Here is a 22735-nt window from a genome sequence, read left to right as displayed (position 1 = left end):
TAACCGAATCATAAAAAAACCCGTAAATATTAGAGAAGGATCTAATATCAAATAAATAGGAGGGTGAATTCTTCGAACCCAAGTTAGTTAGCCCATCATCTTGTAGAGCTAACCAGAAGAGCCCCGGGTGTTTTTTGAGAATCAAATCCTAAACTCCAGTGAAATAAAACAACAGTAATTTATACAAGTTTATGATATATTCTTTAATCCGATTTGAAGATGATATGGCTTGAAAGGTGAAATATTAGAGATATAGCACATGTAGATAAAAGATGGAAAACGAAATTTAATTTAGTGAACTCATCCCTACAGCCACAAGCTACGGGTGCAATTCCCGCACGAAGTCTGCCGTGTGGGCGGGTGCTGTGTCGGGCCATCGATCAGGCACTGCAGCCAAGCCGCCGTCAGGCGTTAGGGACTCGGGGCCAAACGACCATCGCGTCGAAGGGCTGTGGCTATTTGGTCGATCAAAAATAGATCGACGAGAACGAAACAACTTTAGCCTAGGGGGCCTCATCTTCTTTTTTAAAGAAAAAGAAAGAAAGAACGAAACGACGCACGCTGAACGCTTCCGCTCCTATTTTAGACCTCCTCCTTCGTCTTCTTCTATCTATTGGGCCTGCTAGCCAGCTAATTGAGTAGAGTCCTAAAGTGGAGGCCCCTTGGAATTTGGGGCCCTGAACAGGACGGCCCTGTTCACTGAAATTCCGCTGGACGTGATGTCGGGTAGCTGCTGGATCACCGGATGGTATAATACAAAATGGAATTGCAGAAAAACTTCCACCAGTTTTTTTCTCCTTAAACTTTTAAATTTGTCTATTGGCCTGGAATTTAGGGGCCTATGCGATTGCATGGCCCGCACCCTTAGGGACAATCGGACAGACCTGGTCACATGAACTCACTGGACGTGACGCCAGTTAGCTGGAACGTCGGATGGTATGATATAAAGCAGAATTGCAAAAAAAAAAAAAACCTCCATTGTTTTTTTTTCTGAATATTTATCTTTTGGTTCTTTTAGAAAACTTATTTTATAAATATATATCTTAAAAATCTTATTCTAAAAATAAATCCTTTTAGCACCATCCCCTTCACATTAGTAAAGAGATCCTGATGCTGCCAATCCAACACAAAATCCCAATACAAAACTGGCCGGAGGCCAAGCATTGGGAGATCACAGGAGCACCCCGGCGCCGGGGGCGCCCCGGGGGGGGGGGGGGGGGGGGGGGGGGGTGGGCATCCAGGCCATCCAGGCCATCCTGCGTGTGCTCTTCCTACGAACGTGGCGTGCATGCGCGTGGTGTTTACACACGCGCCAGTCGCTTATTAGCGTCCAGATCGACGGCCCATCAACGGCCACCCATAGTTCTTGATTATGCTTTTATTCGGACCAAAAATATATAACTACCTTCGTTTTTTAAAGATGATGTTGTTAAGTTTTTGTCACACGTTTTAACCATTCGTCTCATTCAAAAAAAATTATATAATTATAATTTATTTTATTATAAGTTGTTTTATTACTCAAAATATTTTAAATATAATTTATATCTTATATATTTGTATACAAATTTTGAATAAGACAAATGATCAAATATGTATTTCAGAATAACGGTGTTTTTCATTAAAAAAACGGAGGGAGAATATATAACACCGTAGTCCATAGGATATCTTCAAATCTGGTAGTGAAATGCCAGCTATGTATAGCTTCCTGTACACATCATCGTATCATTTGCGATAAGTATAACTCACTAACTACGAGTGTAAAGCACTAAAAGCAGTCCTGAGAGTGAGGGCAAACCTTATGCAGCATTCGTTAAGAGGAGAAAGGGAGGAACAATCTCTTGTGCTCACAAGTTTTAAATTGTTAAATGGTATTACTATTTTATAAAAGTTTCTACAAAATAGTTGCTTAAAAGTCATAAATATTCATCTTTTCAAATTTGAAAAAGAATAATGCTTAATTAATTTTATGCTTATGACTCATCTCGTTTTTTATATTTCTAATATTTTTTTCCTCCTCTCAAACACACTTTAGTCATCAAAATAAGGAGAGCCATTCGATCTTTCTTTTTTCTTATTAAGGTCCATTAAGCCGGCCTTTTTTTTTTAAAGAAAAGGTCCATTAAGCCAGTCTCAATGGCGTTTTCCTCTGGCACGACAGGATGGCCCTCTCTCCCATTCTCCCATGCTTGTAAATTAATCTATTTGAAGATGTTAGAAAAACAACCCCCGAGGGCTTTAATTAAAATTGAACCGAATATGTTTCAGTATTATCCGGCATCGGATTCCATGTCGATTAGCTTGTGCAATATTTGTCGAGGCAGTGGGGATTTGATTATTCTAATCTAATACTCCCGGTTTATAACGGCCGTACGTGTTTTTGCTTTGCCTCTGTCGGCCCAGCTGTAGCATAGCAGTGGACCATGGGGTGCTGTTCTTGTCGAAGCTATATCAAGTCGTACTCACATTGTGTCACACGGCTTACAATTTTATCCACTAAATTAATTCTACTAGCTATGTTTCATATTTTATTTTTTAAGTCAAATTTGTTTGACCAGATTTGTAAAATAACATAGCAATAATTTTAATAGCAAACATACATACTATCAAAATATATTCGATATAATACTCCCTCCATCTACTTTTGATAGTCATATTTATATTTTCAAATCTAAAAAATTTATTTTTGATAGACATATTTTAATCCAATAACCTATCATCTTAATGACTTTCTCGGATTTAATGCATGGCTGTCCATTCTTCCACACAAGATTGGCTACATGACCATCGAGAAATGTAAGTATTAATGAATCGCTTGTTTACGAGGAATGACTAGTAATATATTTAAATGGATGATAAGTAGAATTATTTATCCTTGGTCTGTGTGCCAAGATAAAATATAACTATCATAAGTAGATAGGGTGAGTAATACATTTAATTAAACTAATTTAGTGTTGTAGGAGTTGTTATATTTTTCTATAAACTTGATAGCTCGATGTTAAAGCGTCTTATAATATAAAATATAGTGAGTATTGATTTCATGCGAAGGTCCAAGCTAGACTATTGCAATTTGCAAGTAACATAATTAATTAAACTCGTCGTTTAATTTGTGTTATGAATTAGCTAGGGACAATATACTACTAGTACAAACAACTTGTACAATTAAAGGAAAGTGAACTCTTCGTTTTCATTCATAAGCAGTAGTGGAGGGCTGGCGGCATTCAGTCGGTCGATCTTACAAACTAAACAGTGCTAAGTGTTTTGAGACGTTATATTTTAATTTCACGGGTTGTTACAAATCTCATTTTCAATCTACATATATATGTATATGCGAGTACAGACGCATACGGTGAAACCCATTGTGTCCAGAAGGAGAGACAACAACACTATGTTTAACACACTAGCTAGCTCTTCCATATTACTAGTACAAAGACAAATATACTATAGGTTATCTCTTTTATAAGTTCTCTCCAGTATTTAGTTTTTGCATGTGTGCTACAGGTCATGGAAGGAAGAGCCAACAAGCCCATTAGCTCAAGACAAGCGGTGTTATCCACATAAACTGCATCTTCACTAAGAGACAGTTTCCTTCTCTATCTTTCCTCCACATTATCAAAACACATGAAGGAAATTCCTTATGTAATCCTGAAATACCCAATCTCTTATATATGGCTGTGAGTTTTGCTCATTCCCTTATATACCCTTTAATTTTACTTTGATTTCCTTGTATATCCTTTTTGTTAGTTGACAGTAGGTTAACCATTAAATTTCTATTAAAAGACCATTTTACTCTTTTATATTAAGAACATATAAACTTATGGAGTATATTGTTAGAGTGTAGAAATTTATTGTATGAAACTATTATATTTATGAGTTTGTTATGCTATAATTATTTATGATAATTTATTTTTAGATATGAAATAAAAAATAATATTTATTTATTAGTCATTAAAAATTATTATGTAGCATATAAATAGATTTGTCTTATAAAACAAAAATTTTATAGTACAATCAACAAAAATATGCTACATATTTTTAAATAATTAAAAAATAAATATTAATATTTATGTCATATCTAATAAATTTCTTTTTCATAAATAATATACTGCATAACAAACTCATAAATATAATATAGTCTCATTTAAAAGAGATCAATACTCCAATAATATACTTCATAAGTTTATATGTTTTTTCATTCAAAGGGCGAAATGGACTTTCTTATAAGAATTTGACGGTCAACGAATGAAAAGTGTATGAGGAATCCAAACTAAAATTAGCGGGGTATGCAAGGGAATAAACAAATCTTAGGAGTATAGAAGAAATTAGGTAAATTTTCAGGGGGACAGAAAAATTTTCTCAAACATCTATGCGATGCATAAAAAAAAAGTATGATTAGTATTCTACGTATACTTAGGCCAATGCTTATCTATCTGGTGGTCCAAGTTCATATGGTGTAAATTGAACAGGAAGGGTTTTCAACAGGAAAGCTGGGATTGATTCTGCATAAGTACAGCATAGCTATGCAACAGTAAATCTGAATTGGACTTTAGCCTAACTAATATGTGTTGATCATTATCATTTCCATATATGTACGCAACATCTATGTACTGAGATGGAAAACACGTGGAACTATGGAGTGCATGCTTTGTTTGTTACCACTTTCAATCATACTAATTTTTGACAAGGTTACAAGCCAGACCTAACTAAATTTAGTGATAGTGAAATTTACCAAACTAAGATGGTCGAGAAAATGAGGGAACAACGGATCAACAATCTAGATGCATAATGCTTGAGACAAATGCAGCATTGGCATGGACAACTAGGATAGGGATCTGGAGATAGCTTATCACTAATGGCTAACAAATACTATGCTCACATATTATTTTGAACTTCTAAACATAACACAACCCTAAAAATCGCATCAGGTTTTCACCGTCGACCGCAACAAGCGATGAGAACCTCTACAAAATACATAATGCACGCTAGTACGAAATAGCAGTAGACCTAACTCCTGAGCTGGTTAGGTTGTTGGTAGGGCTTCACCGCTAATATATATATCTACTATCAACTCCCAACATCACTCAAAGAAAATTACAGGTCCGTTAAAAAACATTTTTCATGTCGTCTAGACTCGATAGCACCCTTAACTCTGCTACTAGTGTGTAACTAGTATTATAAAGTTGTGCTCGTGACTGGGAGTTGAGAACTCCCTCCCAAACACGCTAAATGGAGTAACTAACTTTTTTTTAAAAAAATTCTAATATGTGTTTTAGAGCAACTTTCGTATAGATTTTTTTTCAATAAACATACCTTTAGCAATTTAGCAAACGCGCATATATAAACCGATTTAGTTGAGTTGAGAAAGCCTTTAAAGGTACTGTACCCCCAAAAAAAAAAAGAACAAGATGGCCATTTGAGTCGTTCTCCCCTTATCCATTTGGCGGCGCTACACTACACATCCCGCCCCTGGCCCACTCACGCAAATGGCACGACACGGTCCGACTAGGACGTCCAGGCGCCGCCATCGTTTGTACGTGCGTACATGGACCACGTACTCCTTCCTCCAAATTCCTATGCCGTTAGCACACGTATAGCCATCCGCTTGATGCTCTCACTGGATTATTATTGAACATTGCTACACATGCTCATTTTTTTAAACAAAATTCTTGTAAATCGTCAACTCAACCATTTAATTTAAATATATAAAAGTTACATATAGAAAATCTACATGTAGTATAACAAAATTTAGTATGTATAGAAATTTTCTTATTATTATTCCTATCTTTATTGGTGGCGATTGCGATTTAATTAATTTTGCGAGTCATCAAGCAGCACGTGCGCGAAAGGCGATGGCTTTTGATTGGTTCGCCTGCGTGATGGCGTGTGAGAGCACGTTTAATAGTATAGCCAACTATTAGCTCCAAATCATCTATAGCCAATGTAATAGCTAATTCATACAATAGTTGCTTACTATACTATTAATACCTGGTCCTACCTGTCATACACACATTACGTCTTGTAGTCCGTGCTGCAGCTGACTACAGATCTGCAGCCCGCTGCTCTTCTCTCTCTTCCTTTCTCTATTTAAAATATGTTTATAGCTGGCTTATAGCATGCTATTGTACCTGCTCTGATGCACAGCTCGTTTAATTAGTCAATTTTCTTCTGCAGTCTAGCTATCAAAATGTTCTTGGAAATAATTAAAATTGATTATTCTCATCGGCTCTGTTAGAAGTAATATTCAGATTGTACTGTCTCTATCGATCAGTTCACCCTCAGGAAATCAAGAGAGATCGAATTGAACCCAATATTGTCACTGTTAATTATCTCATTTAACTATATACCCTTACCACCTTAATGACATTGACCTGTATGGCTAATATGCACGTAGATATATGCTGTTGTGGTCCTGCCTCTAGTGCGGGGTAATTCGACACAAAGCTAGCAGAGATATTTTGTGGCGCCAATCTCCTTGTACAATCACGTCGCTCTACACGACGAGAGCCAGCGGCGTGGTCCAGCGTACGATCGAGATCGATCGGCAATTTTTATATATGGTGCCACATACATACGTACGTACGTACGTACATACGTACATACATACATAACATATATATATATATATATATATATATATATATATATATATATATATATATATATATATATATATATATCCTACTCCTAAATGTGCATGGATGGAAAGATAGATATGCATTGTCATATGGATGCATATGCATGGATAGATATGCTTCTCTACTGTTGCATGGAGACGGTTGCTACATGCTCTTCCATTACCCCACTCTCTCCTCTAATCACTTTCCTTTCGAAACTCCAAACTATTTTTCTTCCACCTTATTTATCCGATCTATAATAATTATATCGTATATATATTATCATTAAATCCTCACATCAACATCTTGCTTAATTATATTTATGATAAAATAGATATATATGATTGCACTCCTAATTAAAACATTTTTATGGCTTTTGAAATAGAAAAAGTACGAATTACCTTTCTAAACTATCGTGATTGACCGAATTATCCCCTAAACCCGACCGGACATCGCTTACCCTAAACTTTCAATACCAGACAAATTACACCCTCGACCTAATCCAGAGCGGTTTTATCATACGTGGCGTACGCGTGGCAATCCAGTCCGCATTTTATTTTTAAAAGATGGTCGAACCCATATGTCATATCCCCTCTTCCTCTCTTCCACATGACTCACATGTCATACGTGGTCAGTGGGTGGTGGCGCGCACGACGCAGCGCGGAGACGGGTGGTGGGCCGCGCCTGTGGGCAGCTGCGCGCAGGGGCGGGCCGGCTGTCGGTGCGCACGGCATCGTGCAGGTGTAAGATCGAGATGTCGACTAGAGGGGGGGTGAATAGGTGATTTAAAATTAAATGATACCTAATCAAAACTAACCTAAATTGCTAGGTTCGGTGAGGGACAAGTCTAACTAAGCAACTAAGTTATGTTTTGCAATCCTAGGGTGATAGTGGCTCAAATATGTCTCCATGAAATGTAAATTGCACAAATGTAAATGCAACAAATAAATAAGACAAGAGACAAGGAATTTTTCACCGAGATTCGGAAACTCGCCGGTTTCCTAATCCCTGTTGAGGCGAGCCCAACTCCACCGCTCAACCACGAAGCCACTGCACACCCCCTTTGTCAAGGGGTGGGCAAGGCGGGAGCCGGCCCACGGAGAGGACTACCCAAGCCTCGGTCACTAGGGGTAGTTTTTCCTTCACTCCGAAGGTGATGAACTCCAAACCACTCACAAACCGGCGCCGGGCCTCCTCCACAATCTCCTCGGAGAGGTCACCGGACAACACCTCCACAAGCCGTCTAGGAGGCGGCAACCTCCAAGAGTAATAAGCGATGACCCAGCTCGAAGATGATCAAGTGCCACACTAGCTCTACAATGGAAGCATGTACTTGACTCTTGGCTAGAACAACCCTCAAATACACTAAGTGGATGGACACAAAGCTCAAGTGAGTGTGGGAGAGATGCAAGGGGTGTATGCAATTGAACTGGGTGCCAAGAGAGTCCCCTTGCTGCTGGCGGGGGAGTATTTATACTCCCACCCACCAAAAGTAGCCGTTGGGGGAGAAATCCCCCAACTCAGTGTACTACCGGTCAGACCACCGTTGTGTGGCTGGTCAGACCGTGCTACTTTGTAACGGCTAGAAAATTAGTCGTTATAGGCAATAATTTGAACCTATCACTGGGGGTCGATCAGACCGGCCTCGGGTCGGTCTGACCAACCTCGGCTCTGGCGGCTCTGGATTGGCCACCCCAGAGCAAACCACCCAGGGCACATGGCCAGCCAGTCAGACCAGGGTTCACCCGTCGGTCGGACCGACCGACTTATGCCAGTCAGACCGCCTCTAGGGGCTCGGTCATACCGACCCTGGTCATACAGCAGGCAAGCACATATTGAGATAGAGTCTAAATGCAAATGACCTAATGTGGCAATATGAATAATCTCTTTGTTAGGTCATTACCCTATTAATAGTACAACAAAGCTAAAAATAAACTAGAAAATTTTGATCGCCCAACTCCTCGATCAATTTAAAATTAGAACACTAGTTTACCATCTTCAATCCTTTTTGCTTTGTGTCTTCGAATTTGATCCTTCGGGAAACATCCATGCATATACATTATGTGAACCTAAATCAAAATACATATCTCAAAGAGAACATTAGTCCACAATTAGTGCTTGTCATTAATTACCAAAATTAACAACGAGGGCCTAGATGCTTCAGCAAGGACGGACTATGGGCAGCGGCACGCGCGGGGACGTCGAGAGGATGGGGGAAGAAATGGAGGTGGAAGGGTAGGTTGAAGGGGAGCGAGCTCCGTGCACAGCGACGACCATGGCGGTGAGGCGGGTGGCAGCCGGAAGCGTCGGCAAAGCGGGTGGCCTCCATCTCCGTCGCCGACTGCCCGATCGCCTCCGCCTCCTCCACCGGCACAAAGCTCGCTCCCTAGCCGCTGTCGGCCGCCGCCTTCCTCCCACCGCAGCATCCCGCGACGCCGCCGGCTGCCCAAGTTCTCTCCGCCTCCGCCACCACCACCTGTCGCCCGAGCTCTGCCTCCGCTATCGGCCACCCGAGCGAGAGAGAGAGAGAGAGAGCAGAGAGCAGAGAGCAGAGAGAGCAGAGAGCAGAGGGATTGGGAGGGGAGAGGGATGAGAGGTGGGTCCAAGAGTTTTTTAATTTTCTTTGCTGATTGGATTGCCACGTTGGCGCCATGTGTACAAGCTCAAGTTGAAAACAACTCAAAACAGTGCTTAGGGGTGTTATTTGTGGTTTTCAGGTTTATGGGGGTAATATGATCGACGACGATAGTTCGGGGGGGGATAATTCATACTTTTTCCTTTGAAATAACAACGTGTAAATGCTGAAACATAACAAAAATACTTCCTGAAACATCTTAAAAAACATCAAATGCAATATTTATAAATAAACTTGTGAAGCAACATAGAACATTTGTTGGATCCAAATAACACAATTAACGTGCAACATTCAAACAAAGATCTATTGTAAAAAAAGATAAACTAGTAAAACATCATAGTATACTTGTTAAAACATTGAATAAAATCATTTGCAACACTTGAAAAGCTTCATTGCAACACGAATTTGAAATGTATAACGAAATCAAATCCAACAGCCTTGTTTGGATCCACATCGGATATTTGGACACTAATTAGAAGTATTAAATGTAGACTAATGACAAAACTCATTACATAACCCTGGACTAATTCGTGAGACGAATATATTGAGCCTAATTAATCCATGATTAGCCTATGTGATGCTACAGTAAACATGTGCTAATTATGGATTAATTAGGCTTAAAAAAATTGTCTCGCGAATTAGCTCTCATTTATGCAATTAGTTTTATTATTAGTTTATGTTTAATAATTCTAATTAATGTCTAAACATCCGATATGAATTTAGACCATGGATCCAAATTCCACCTATCAGAAGCCTCCGTGGATGACGCAACTACCTTGGCAAGAGGTGGCAAGAGAAGGACCCAGCCGCCCGGCTTGTTGTGACCTCACGACTCACGTCAGCCATTTTCGCCTGCCCTAGCACATGGTCGTATGGCAGCACATGATTATTTTCATTTGTGACGATGAAATGTATGAGGTGTGAAATCATCTACTACATTTTGTTTGAGAAGATCAACTTCTAGACATCACATTCCAAATTGTACCTTCAAGATTTCAGATTACATAATTTTCTATATTGAATTAATTTTTCAAATGAATCAGACACTGAGTGCATCCGAATGTGATCATGACAGGGTATGGCGGGGTTTAACACATCCTAAAATAAATGTATGGCTGGGTCGTTTAATTTGTTTGGTTAAACTTATTAATCACTTTCCCTATTAGGTATAACTGCATCCGGATGTGAATGATCAACAACGACACAAATTGACGACACAGCTAGTACGTACGTCCTGATGCAATGTAACCTTGATCGGAATGTGTGAACTGTACATGAACAGTGCCTACCATAATTCTCATTTATTTGTTTTGCCAAAGAAAAATGTAGATTGAATGGGAGCTAGCGGAATAATACAGTTTTGTCATCGATAATTAATGTTGCAGCAATGTCATTGTTATATCTGATCGATCCATGGATCTGATCCAATATATGTCCTACTCCATCCAAAAATATGTGTGCAACTTGTATATATACACTGTTCGGTTTCTAGACAAGCTAACTGACAATACACAGTAGTGCAAACACTGCAACCATAATAATATAAATACTCCCTCCATTTCAGGTTATAATATGTTTTTGACTTTAGTCAAAGTCAAACTGTTTCAAATTTAACTAAGTTTATAGATAAATATAGCAATATTTACATTACCAAATTAGTTTTATTAAATTAATAATTAATTATATGTTTATAATAAATTTATCTTGGATCAAAAATATTATTATTTTTTCAATAAACTTAGTCAAACTTAAAACAATTTAAATTTAACTAAAGTCAAAATATCTCATAACCTAAAATGGAGGGAGTAGTATGCATAGAGACTGAGAGTATAGCCAAAATAATCCTAGTGGTCGATCTAGAGTATACTTACGGCCCGGATAGCGAGTTGTGTCTTAGTCACAACAGTTTTTCGATGCATTACAAATAATACTCCCTATATCATCACGGTTTGTAATCAATCAATCATATCAATCAATTAATAAATTAACGGTGCTGCTGAATGCAAACGTTATGGTCATCGTAGAGAATAGTAATTAGAGTGGACGTCCAGAAATCAATCACAATTCCTATGTGTATGTTGATGCACATAATGAAGGTCTTATTTCCTTTAAACGACACGCATCAGACAATGCGAGATTGTCTAATGTGTACTTGTCTTGATTATCTAGATAATCAATTCACTAGGTGAAATCCCGCGTATTGCTGCGAGAATTTAGTATGAAGATATACATTGAAACATTATGTGAATTATGTTGGATGATGATTTAACATGTTTGTGTTTGAAAAGCTCTTAAAATATAAAAAATATAAAGATATAGCATATTTGCATGATGTTTAAATGTGATGATTGTTAGTGGATGATGATGTGGCATCTTGTTAATTAGTGGATGATGATGTGGCATCTTTGCATGAAGATATACATTGAAACATTATGTGAATTATGTTGGATGATAATTTAACATGTTTGTATTTGAAAAGCTCTTAAATTATAAAAACTATAAAGATATAGCATGTTTGCACGATGTTTAAATGTGATGATTGTTAGTGGATGATGATGTGGCATCTTGTTAATTAGTGGATGATGATGTGGCATCTTTGCATGAAGATATACATTGAAATATTATGTGAATTATGTTGAATGATAATTTAACATGTTTGTATTTGAAAAGCTCTTAAATTATAAAAACTATAAAGATATAGCATGTTTGCATGATGTTTAAATGTGATGATTGTTAATGGATGATGATGTGACATCTTATTAATTAGTGGATGATGATGTGTCATCTTTGAATGTTAAGTTTAAGGAGTTAGTGGGGGTTAATTTTATAGTAAGATAGGATATGAAACACGTTCACATCTTAATTCCATTCTTGGGCTCCAGTCAATCGAGCAGCTAGCTAGCTAGCTGGTTAATGTCCAGCCTAAATAATTTATGGGTCCTAGAAATTAACTAAACCTTGGACAAAACAAAGGTGATCGGGTCCATCTAAAACAAGATGTGGCTGGGTTTGGTAAAGCAAAGGGAATTTTGTTACCGAATATCGTCCACTGGCTTGATTAACATTTCAAATTAAGATCACACACACGTGGCAATGAGTGTGTCCGTCGTCTATATAGTTTTATGAAACTACACCATTGTACTCCTGCAATTTGCAACAACATATATACGCTTGGTTTTAGAGTTGACGATGGAAGAAACAATGCTTCTCGTACGGAAGATATTAAAATGACCGGGCTCTAAAAAAGTAATTAAAACTACAAGATATCAAGTCAAAACTCGTTTCGCTCGATCAATCCCCACGTATAAACAAATAATTAACAATCGAGGTTAACTGCATGAATGAACAAGTAACACTGGAATAATGTTTTTGGCTTGACAACTATATATAATATATAATGATGCAACTTGCAAGGGCGACGAAAACGCCATTAGCATTGCAGTCTCCATGGAGACATCGTTTGAAGACCAAATTCCTCCCAATCTATTCTTCAGATAAACTGTATGTTCTATTGCGGAAGGGCATTAGCCACATTGGTGGACCTTGTTGATGGAAAGTGGATCGATCCATTATTATCACTCGCCCCTCTTCCTCTCAAATCAGGCGTGGATTCGGGATATCGTGCTTCTGTTTGTTCACCAGTAGTGCATGTTTATATTGTAGGCGCATGAAGTGTTTTGTTTTGGTTGTTTTTATTATTATTATAGTTCGCCAGGTTTATGATTTTGTTTTTTCATGCTTTATCAATATGAAAGCTCACACTATCTTATACGGTTCGTTTAAAGAATATATGTATATAATGATGCAACCACAAAATGTGTAGTAATGATGTAACTACGCGATATTTTTATTGTTTGTTTTGGGGATATCAATGAAACGGACATTACACTGGAGATTATTTGTAAGTAAACGGATTTAACGGACTTGGTGGTCACATCATGCTCTCTGTATAAGTCGCGTAGCTGTCCAGAGGACAACATGACCTTGTTTGAGATTATGATTACAACGTATGGTTATGTTATGGCCACATTAATTTGTTGTCAGTCTCGGATTATGATGTGCCCGTCACATAGGTTTTGGATTCTGAGATGATATTTTTGTTCTTTGCCAGCAACTTCTTTTTAGACAATTCTTTGCCAGCAAACTGGTATAACTGCTAGGAAAAAGTACGAATTACCTCCCCCCGAACTATCGTGGTTGTCTCAATTACCCCCCTGAACCACAAAACCGGATATTTTTCACCCGAACTATACAAACCGGATGAATTACCCCCCTCGACCTAATCCGTGGTGGTTTTGGTCTACGTGGCGTACGCGTGGCAGTCCAATCAGCATTCTATATAAATAAAAAATTGTGGGGCCTACATGTTATACGCTCTTCTCTCTTCTCTCTCTCACTCTCCTCACTCTTCTCACTCTTCCTCTCTCTCTCACGGTCGGGCAGGCGGGGGCAGCGGCTGAGGGCGGCGGCCTCGGCGCGGAGGCGGCGGCGGCGAGCGGCGGCGGGCGCGGCTGGTGGCGAGCGGCGGTGCGCGGGGGCGGAAGGGCGGCGCGGGTGCACGGGGGCGGACGCGGAGGCGGCGGTGCGCGGGGGCCGAGCACCGACGATGACGAGGAGGAGGAGGAGGAGGGATCCAAGGCGAGCTTCTCCGGCGAGGAGGAGAAGGGGCGGCGACGATAGAGGTGGATTGGGAGGCGCCGTCCACCCGTCCCCGCGCGCCGTCCGGCCATCCGCCGTCACCCTCTACCAGCCGCGCCCGCCGCTGCCGCTCGCGCCGCCGCCCGTGAGAGAGAGAGAGAGAGAGAGAGAGAGGGGAAGAGAGAGGCGGGGGCGCCGCCGTCTCCATCATCCCCACCTCCGCCACCGCCGCCCACCGACCGTCCGCCCCCGCGCACTGCCGCTCGCCGCCAGCCGCCTCCGTGTCCGCCTCCGCGCACCTGCGCCGCCCGTCCACCCCCGTGCACCGCCGCTCGCTGCCAGCCGCCTTCGCGTCCGCCCCCGCGCACCGCCGCTCGCCACCAGCCGCGCCCGCCGCCGCTCGCCGCTCGCCGCCGCCGCCTCTGTGCCGAGGCCGCCGCCCTCAGCCGCCGCCCCCGCCTGCCCGAGTGCCCGACCGTGAGAGAGAGAGAGGAGGAGTGAGAAGAGTGAGGAGAGTGAGAGAGAGAAGAGAGAGAAGAGCGTGTGACATGTAGGCCCCATATTTTTTTTAATATAGAATACTGACTGGACGGCCACGCTTACGCCACGTAGACTAAAACCATCACGGATTGGGTCGAGGGGGGTAATTCGTCCGGTTTGTATAATTCGGGGTGAAAAATGTCCAGTTTTATGGTTCAGGGGGTAATTCAGACGACAGCGATAGTTCAGGGGAGGGGGTAATTCGTACTTTTTCCAGTTATGAGCAGGATATGGTACAGAACTTGAGAAAGATTGCTATCATTGTATACACTTACTTCGTGTAAAAATAACTTCATTTTTAACCTATACTACTATCTATCTTAAACTAAGTTCACTTTTTTCCTCTACTTATTTCTAATCCACAAATCGATGAGTTTTATTCCTCAATACCCCTTATCTATCTTTATATACCCACCCACCAAAACTACTTTTCTATTACTAAGTGATATTTTAGTCTTTTTGTCCTTCATCTCCTTTGTGTTCAGATAGCGAAAATAAAGTTATTTATTCTAACAAATAACTAAAAACATCATATTATCACCTTTCATTATTAATTTTTGATATAGTATACTATAATTTATTCTTAACAACTAAAAGCATTATAAATTGTTGCCTCTGTTTTTTAATATATGATGCAATTAATTGAATTTTTTATGAACTTTGGTTAATAATATTTATTCAATTACCTAGTTAATTAAAGTGAAAATATAATTGCTACAACTGTCATCAAAAGTATAAGTATACATGGAATAATTGTCTATATATAACATGGGTTAAGTAGCGATTCATAGAGGATAAGCTTGTGGGGAGGGGGTTGTGGCTTTTCTTAATTAAAAAGTCGTGGGGACAGTAATTCCCCACCGGTCGAGTTTTTCTAAACGATTGCCTACTTACACAAATATTTTAAGAAAATGCAAATAGTTAAATAAATAAAAACAATAACTACGTTGTAAATAAAAAATGGTGGTGTTATTTTTATCAGTACATGGAAGGCGTCATCACATACGGGTTTGTGAACCATCTCCATCCATGATGTAGCATTATCATACACCTTTTTTACCGTCTCTGAAAACCTTACCAAATAAAAAAAACCTTACCAAATTTTGGCATTGCCAAAATTTTGACATAGTTACCAAAATTTTGGTAGGATTTCTTATATAGTTACCAAAATTTGGTAGCAATCTAAATATAGCCTTTTTTTTGACAACTTTACCAAAATTTGGTAAGGTTAAAAATGACATCAAAGTGAATAGGCCCTAGATATGGTAGCTTATAGTCGTCTGTAAATTAACTAATAGGTTCTTAATTATAGTATACTACCTCTTTGATAATGGACTATCAAAGATGGTTTAGGTTAATAAACATCTCTGACAGTCGATCGGCGGAGTCAAAATTCAGACATGGGATAGGCCCAAGAGTCTTGGAGTGGCCTAATACGTTATTTTTACTTAATTTAGTTACCTAATTAATTAGTTGACTATTTAAAAAAATATTGAAGGGGGGCCTGGCCGCTGGCCGTCCCTCTTGTCTCTGCTACTGGTTACACGGGCAATGGAATCAATCTTTCATGTTTCTATGTTGAAACTTGAAAGTGCTAAAGCTAGTCTCTTCGGACTGATAATATTAGTCGTTTTGAATAAGTGTAAAGTCAAACTTTAAAATCTTTGACTATAAATAATTTCTAAAATATTTATCTTAAAAATATGTAAACCATATGTGTAGGTTAGTCTTAAAAAATACTTCAATAAAAGCATATATTTATTGATATATCTATATATATTATAATAGAAAATAATTGTCAAAATTACTTTTTAGAGACCGTGCTCTTGACCAAAACGACAAGTATTATCAATCCGAATGCGGATGGAGACTATAGCTAAGCTCAGATTTTTTGGATAAGAGAAAAGAGTTGAAAAACTAGTTGAGGAGAATAAAGAGGAGAAGACCCTGTGTACTACTCTAAAGAAAATTTTGTCGAAATGAGGAAAAAGAAATCAAATCAGTTTTAATTGAGTGGTATGAGATATTTTCTACAGAGACAGTTATGCTTTTTTAATGAAAACGATCACGGAGTCCAACCATAGACAGTTCTTACGGAACCATCTTGACAAATGTGAGTTGGGCCGTTAAGTGCGATTCGAGTTGCTGTATCATTTTCAGCAATTAATCCCGTTCTTAACTTTCCCAGTTAGAGACATTTTTTCCTTGCAAAACCATCTCAGACAATTTAATTTATGCGAGACGGCTAAGTTGCAACCATTTCTGTACGCTGGTGTATTCCATTTGAAATTCTTTGCGAGAAAAGCATGCCTTCATTGGCCGTAGATCCACTCAGATATATGTACGGTTTGTCGCTTGAATTGGAACAAAGCAACTGTAAGAAGAGTTATAATATTCTCTTGTGAAGACACATCGATCGATCTGTGTTCCATTTTCGTGTCCGAAAAAGAAGTACTACTAGCTAGCCAACGTACTGTGTATTTGATTAGAGGTCCCATTATATTTGCTTTCTATCACCTGGTGATTTGTCTGCCAACAATTTGATTTGCTCTCAATTATTACTCAAAAACACCAGCAAATTGCTTCCCTCCGGCCCAAAAAATTCCAATTCTAATTACGAAGCTGAATACATGTATATCTATTTTATAGTTAGAGTTTATCTTTTTCGTCAGAGTAGTAGCTCCCTGGAAAGAATAAACCAACTCGCACATCATCTCCTGACATATGCACACATATATATTCTCTCCGTTTAAAAAAAAACTTAAAGGGAGGGGATGTAACATCTTCTAGTATTACAAGGAATACTAATCCTCCCTAGTACAACGAATTTACACAAAAAGTTATCTAATTATTATACTAGGATGAATCATATCCCTTACTAGTTATATTTTTCCCGAACTGATGGAGTATATATCTCGCCCGGTCTGTTGGTCAGGTTAAGCGGATCTGCCTGTTGCATGCATATGTTACTTCCTCCGTTTTATAATGCAAGTGTTTCTATCATTGCTCATATTAATATAGATGTTAATGGATATGTCTAGATCCATTAACATCTATATGAATGTGAGCAATGACATGTCTAGATCCATTAACATCTATATGAATGTGAATAATGCTAGAAAGATTTGCATTATAAAATGGAGGGAGTAGCACATATTTGCACGTAGCCCATGTATATGATCATGGCCTCGATGACCACGCATGATTAACGCAGAGCAACTAGCATGTGTGCTCCTATCTCTTTGACCAGATCAATCCATCGATGCACCGGCGGGACGATATATACCTAGTACATCGCACATGCACATAATACAGTTTGCGGATCCAGCGTCTGGCCGGCGATCGAGACGATCAGGTGTGGAACTCACAATAGAATTACGATGTTACGACTCGAATCACTGCTACAACCCTTGAGATTGGTTTTATAAGTACCGGTTTATTTAAAACCGATATTTATGGGCCTTTTTTTACCACCACACGATGATGGCAGCCAGCTCGGAGATACGATGATGGCAGTAGCGGTGGGGAAGGCCGACACGGGCGAGGTGGTGGTCGCCGGATCCCTCGACGGCGACTCTCTCTCCCGGGGCCCCCTCCCTTGTTCTCTCTGTCCGTCCTTCCCACCCTTCTCCTCCTCCAGTTCCGATAATTGCGACAGTGGAGAAGGCCGGCAGGGGCGAGGTGGTGGCCGGCGCAGAGGCCGGGTGAGGTGGTGGTGGCAACGTGGAGGACGGGCGATGTGGTGGTGGTGGTGGAGAAGGCCGACATGGGCAAGGTGGTGGCCGGCGGTAGTGTAGGTGCCATCATCTTTTTATTTATTTTTTAAATAATATAAGTGTCAGCTCTAAAACCAACGCTTAGAACAAATATGTCGACCAATATATATCGGCTATAGAACCGGTACCTATAGCCAGTTCTCAACTCAAATATAAGCTGTCAAATGAAAGACGGGGTACAGGCCTGCACAGAGGCAACACTGTGGAAGATACCTTCCCAACAGTAGTAGTACCTTTTTGAAGTGCTGTGGTAGAGTACTCCTAACTCCGTAGAAGTCCGTGACCGCGCGTGCTGGCGAGTGGCGAGAGGCAGTGAGCCACATGATCGATCGGCGGTCGCCGGCGCGGTGGTGCTACGCATGCATGCAAACGCGCGGCGTAACTTATCCTGGTGAAGAGATTCGCTGCCGCCTCTGACGGGCGGGGCGGGGCGGGGGAGGATGGACCGGCCGGGGCGGGACGCGGCAGGCACGTGGTTTGCCTCGAGATTGACGGCACCGCACCTGCTGTCCTGCTTGCTCTGCTCTGCTCTGCTCGTGTGGTGGTGGTGGTGCGTGTGCATGGGGAATGCTGCTGCTGCGGCTGCGACGAGCCGACGACTGGCCGGCTCCGTGACCGTGATCAGCCACTGGCCGGCCGGCACGGACGGTCTCGCCGACTTTTCAGACCTCAGGAGATGTCCATATTCATTGTTTCTAATTAATGTCTCCGTTCGCCTGAGCTTATTTTTACCGTGGTGCAGCCAACTCACATAGCAGGTACAGTTACACTGAGCAACCGAATACTCAATAGGGTCATAGATGAAACGGAGTACTATTCTGGGCGTGCTCTTTCATCTCTCAATCGAATTACCCCCTCATGAGGTTGGTTAGATCTATGGGTGTAAAGTTTTGGTGTGTCATATCAGATATACGAATATATTTTTGAAGTATTAAACATATAGACTAGTAATAAAACAAATTACAGATTCTACCTGTAAACTGCGAAACGAATTTATTAAGCCTAATTAATCCGTCATTAGCAAATGTTTACTGTAGCGCCATATTATCAAATTATGGAGCAATTATTAGGTTTAAAAGATTTGTCTCACAATTTACAAACAATCTGTGTAGTTAGTTATTTTTTTTATATTTAATACTCCATACATGTATCCAAACATTCGATGTGATAAGGTGAAAAGTTGTTCCCAGGGGAACTAAACAGGCCCTCCATTCCATACCTCAATTCATTGGTTGAAGCCCTTTTACTGCTACACAAATGATTTTTCTGGACAAACATCTCAATAGGTTGCAAATGGATCATAAGTGTCCACACGCGTCTCCAAAAATCGACTCGCATTCTCACGTACGGCTTCTTAAGAGACATGCATGCAAAAATCTATTTTCGCAAACGGTCCTCTTAAAGAGCTATGCAAAAATAGAGCTATTTTTCAGACGAGCCTCTTAAACGACCGTATGGAAAAATATATTTTCGCAGACATGCCTCTTAAAGGTTCGCCCAAAAGTCTGAGTTACCTCCTCCTCCCTCTTTAGCACTTCAGATTTTTCAAGTCATCCTATCTACTCCCTCCATTCCAAAATATAAGGCACAACCACTCTTAACCCAAAGACCAAGAAATAATTATTATCATCTTGTAGTTTAGATCATCCTAATAAATATGAGGCATGCATCCAATAGGATTAGATAACATGTGAGTGGAGGATTTAAAATAGTAATAATTTAATGGAGAATATGTCATAGTTAATTGCATGCTTATATGCATGCCTTATATTATAGAACATCTAAAAAAAATGGTTGTGCCTTATATTTGATATTATGGAATGGAGGGAGTATCTCTCTTTACCTCCTCCTCTCCTATCCTCTCCTTCTCATACTCTCTCTCTCTCTTTCCCCCGAGCGCGTAGCAGCGAGAGCACGGCGGCAGCGGGAGGAGCATGGCGGCGACGGCGGGCGACCGACGAGGAGTCAAAGCCGGCGAGGAGCGTGCGGCAGTCGGCCAGCGGTTATCCCTCCCCCCACCCCGCAGATCTGCGTAGATCTGGCTAGCGGTGGGTAGAGCTTGGCGGTGGCGAGAGGAGCACAGCGGCGGGCGCGCTGTGGCGGGCGGGTGGCGGGGATCCGGCGTGGGGCGACGGGATTCAAGGGGCCTGTTTGGGGGAGCTTAAAATTTTGAGGTGCAGCTGGTTGGTAGCCAGCTTCTAAAAATCTAGAAAAGATTGGTTTCCCGACTTCTGGCTTCTACAACTGTAACTTCTCGGAATCTAAACCAAAAGCTGGATTATTTGGAGGAGCTTCTGATTCTGCGAGAAGCTGCTGCAGCTAGAAGCTCCACCCAAACAGACCCAAAGTCAGCGAGGGGTGTGCGGCAGTCGGCCGACGGGAGGAATAACACGGCGGCAGTTGTCCCTCTCGGATCCGCTTGGCGGCGGGAGGAGCTTGGTGGTGGCGGGTGGGCGGCGGGGATCCATCGTGGGGCGGTGGGAGTTGAAGCCGGCGAGGGGCATGTGGTAGTCGACCAACGAGAGGAACAAGGCGGCGATGGATATCCCCCGCCCTTATTCGCGTAGATTCGGCGGCAGCAGGAGGAGCTCGGGCGGTGGCGGGAGCACGGTAGCGAGCGGTGGGAGTCGAAGTCGGCGAGTGGCATGCGACAGTAGGCCGGCGGAGGAACAAGGCGGCAGCAGCGGCTGTCCCCTCCTACATCCATGCGGATCCGACGGTGGCGGGAGGAGCTCAACGGTGGCGGGAGGAGCACGGCGGGGGCGGCGGGTGGCCAACGGGTGTGATTTTTGCGTGTTTTATTCGGATTTTTGTTTTCTCACGCGACGACATGAGCACCCGCGGTGCGCCACCTGCATGGAAATTTTGGATTTTCGCAAACCCTTCCAAGGCAGGCAGGCCGGAGGTCCGTATGCGAAAATCACTTTTGGCTGTCTGGAAAAATTGTTTTTACTAGTGTTTCTAGGTTCAATAAAAGTTTCGTTAGAGCAAGTTTAATAATAAAGCTAACTATGTGTTTATAATATATATTAGAGTTAACATATACAGTTGAGAGGCTATAAAATTATCTATATTTTTCTTCTTTTCTCTCAATCTCTCACCTATGCATTTAATGTATTCATTTTAAAGTGTGTGACTAGCTAGCTCTTATTTGAGAGACAACTCTTCTTTTTTTTTTAAATTTTCTCTCATTTATATAAGTATTGTTTGCTTATAGTCTACTATTAAACTTGCTCTTAAAGAGATTGCAAGCGCTTTGGATAAGTTTACCCATGTAGTTATTGTTGCTTAATTTGATTTCCAGTGTAAGATAAACGATGAGTTCAAAGTTATTTTAACTTTGGTAGAACTAGAAATATATTTCCTAATTAATTACTCCTCGGTAAATACGATTATGTTCAAAATGACGGTATATATGAAATTAGAGGAAATATAACTCCTAACCTTTGCACCGGGTTCACATCCTCTGCCTTTGAGTCCAAAGGCAAAGTTTGCCGTTGCTGCCATCCACACCCTTCATTTTGTGATCAACTGTTACATGGTTATAAGACCCCTTCCGGGACTAACTAGTACCTGCTATTTAATGATAGAATTTACTCTAAAAAAGAATATCAAGAAAAAAAAGATAAGAACTATATTTTGAAACCATTTGGTATCCGTTTATTGTACAAGACTATATTTTGTTGATTTGTAAAAATAAAGGTAATAGACACTGCTAATCCTTAGAAAAGGCTATAGGGGAAATTTTTTTATTTGACATGGTGTGAGTAAAATGTAGATTTTTTTAAGTAAGTACATGTAGCAATAATAATCAATTAATTGTCTTTTAAATTGGTCCAGCATAATTGATTTTATCAATTAATTGGCTGTTAATCATCATTAATTGAGGAAAAAAAACATGCGACCGTTGAATAGGAAATGGATGGACTGGATGGCAGCAACGGCAAACTTTGCCTTTGGCCTCAAAGGCAGGGGATGTGAACCCAGTAATAAGAGGTTCTCTAGCCAAGAAGGACACTCCCTCTATGTAATAAATAGTATACTCTCGTTGGAAGATAAAAAAAATTGTGCATTTCAGCCCTTTAATTTTTTACACTAGACATTATTTTATTCTAGTTTACAATTATTTCTAGAGCTATCTATTCTAAACAGATGCAAAAGAATTTCATATAACCCTTCTCCCACCCACCGGCGATCACTTTCCCCAAATCATGGTTTCTTCTTCGCTACCCTTCACGTTGTTGATGGAATCATCGCTATGGATCCAAGCCTCCTCCTCTCCCTCCCCCTGACCATGGTGACACCATTGCCCAAGTCCTTCTTAGTGGCAGTAACGACGGTAAAGTCCTGCATGACCCGGTGTGGCGACTTTCCAAGTCCTCCTCTACGACAACATATCGGTGGTGGCTTGATTTGCTTTTAACAATGGATCTGCTTGCTAGAGTCCTTCACTAGTATGATATGCTCCATGATGGTTGTTCTCGTTCACGGTGACGGACAGTCTCGGCTGGCTATGCCATCACCTTCCTCGTTGG

The sequence above is a fragment of the Oryza sativa genome, chromosome 1 (genome assembly GCF_034140825.1).
Source record: "Oryza sativa Japonica Group chromosome 1, ASM3414082v1".
Taxonomy (NCBI): Eukaryota; Viridiplantae; Streptophyta; class Magnoliopsida; order Poales; family Poaceae; genus Oryza; species Oryza sativa.
The sequence above is the reverse complement of the archived record's forward strand: the minus strand, read 5'-3'. Positions refer to the sequence as shown.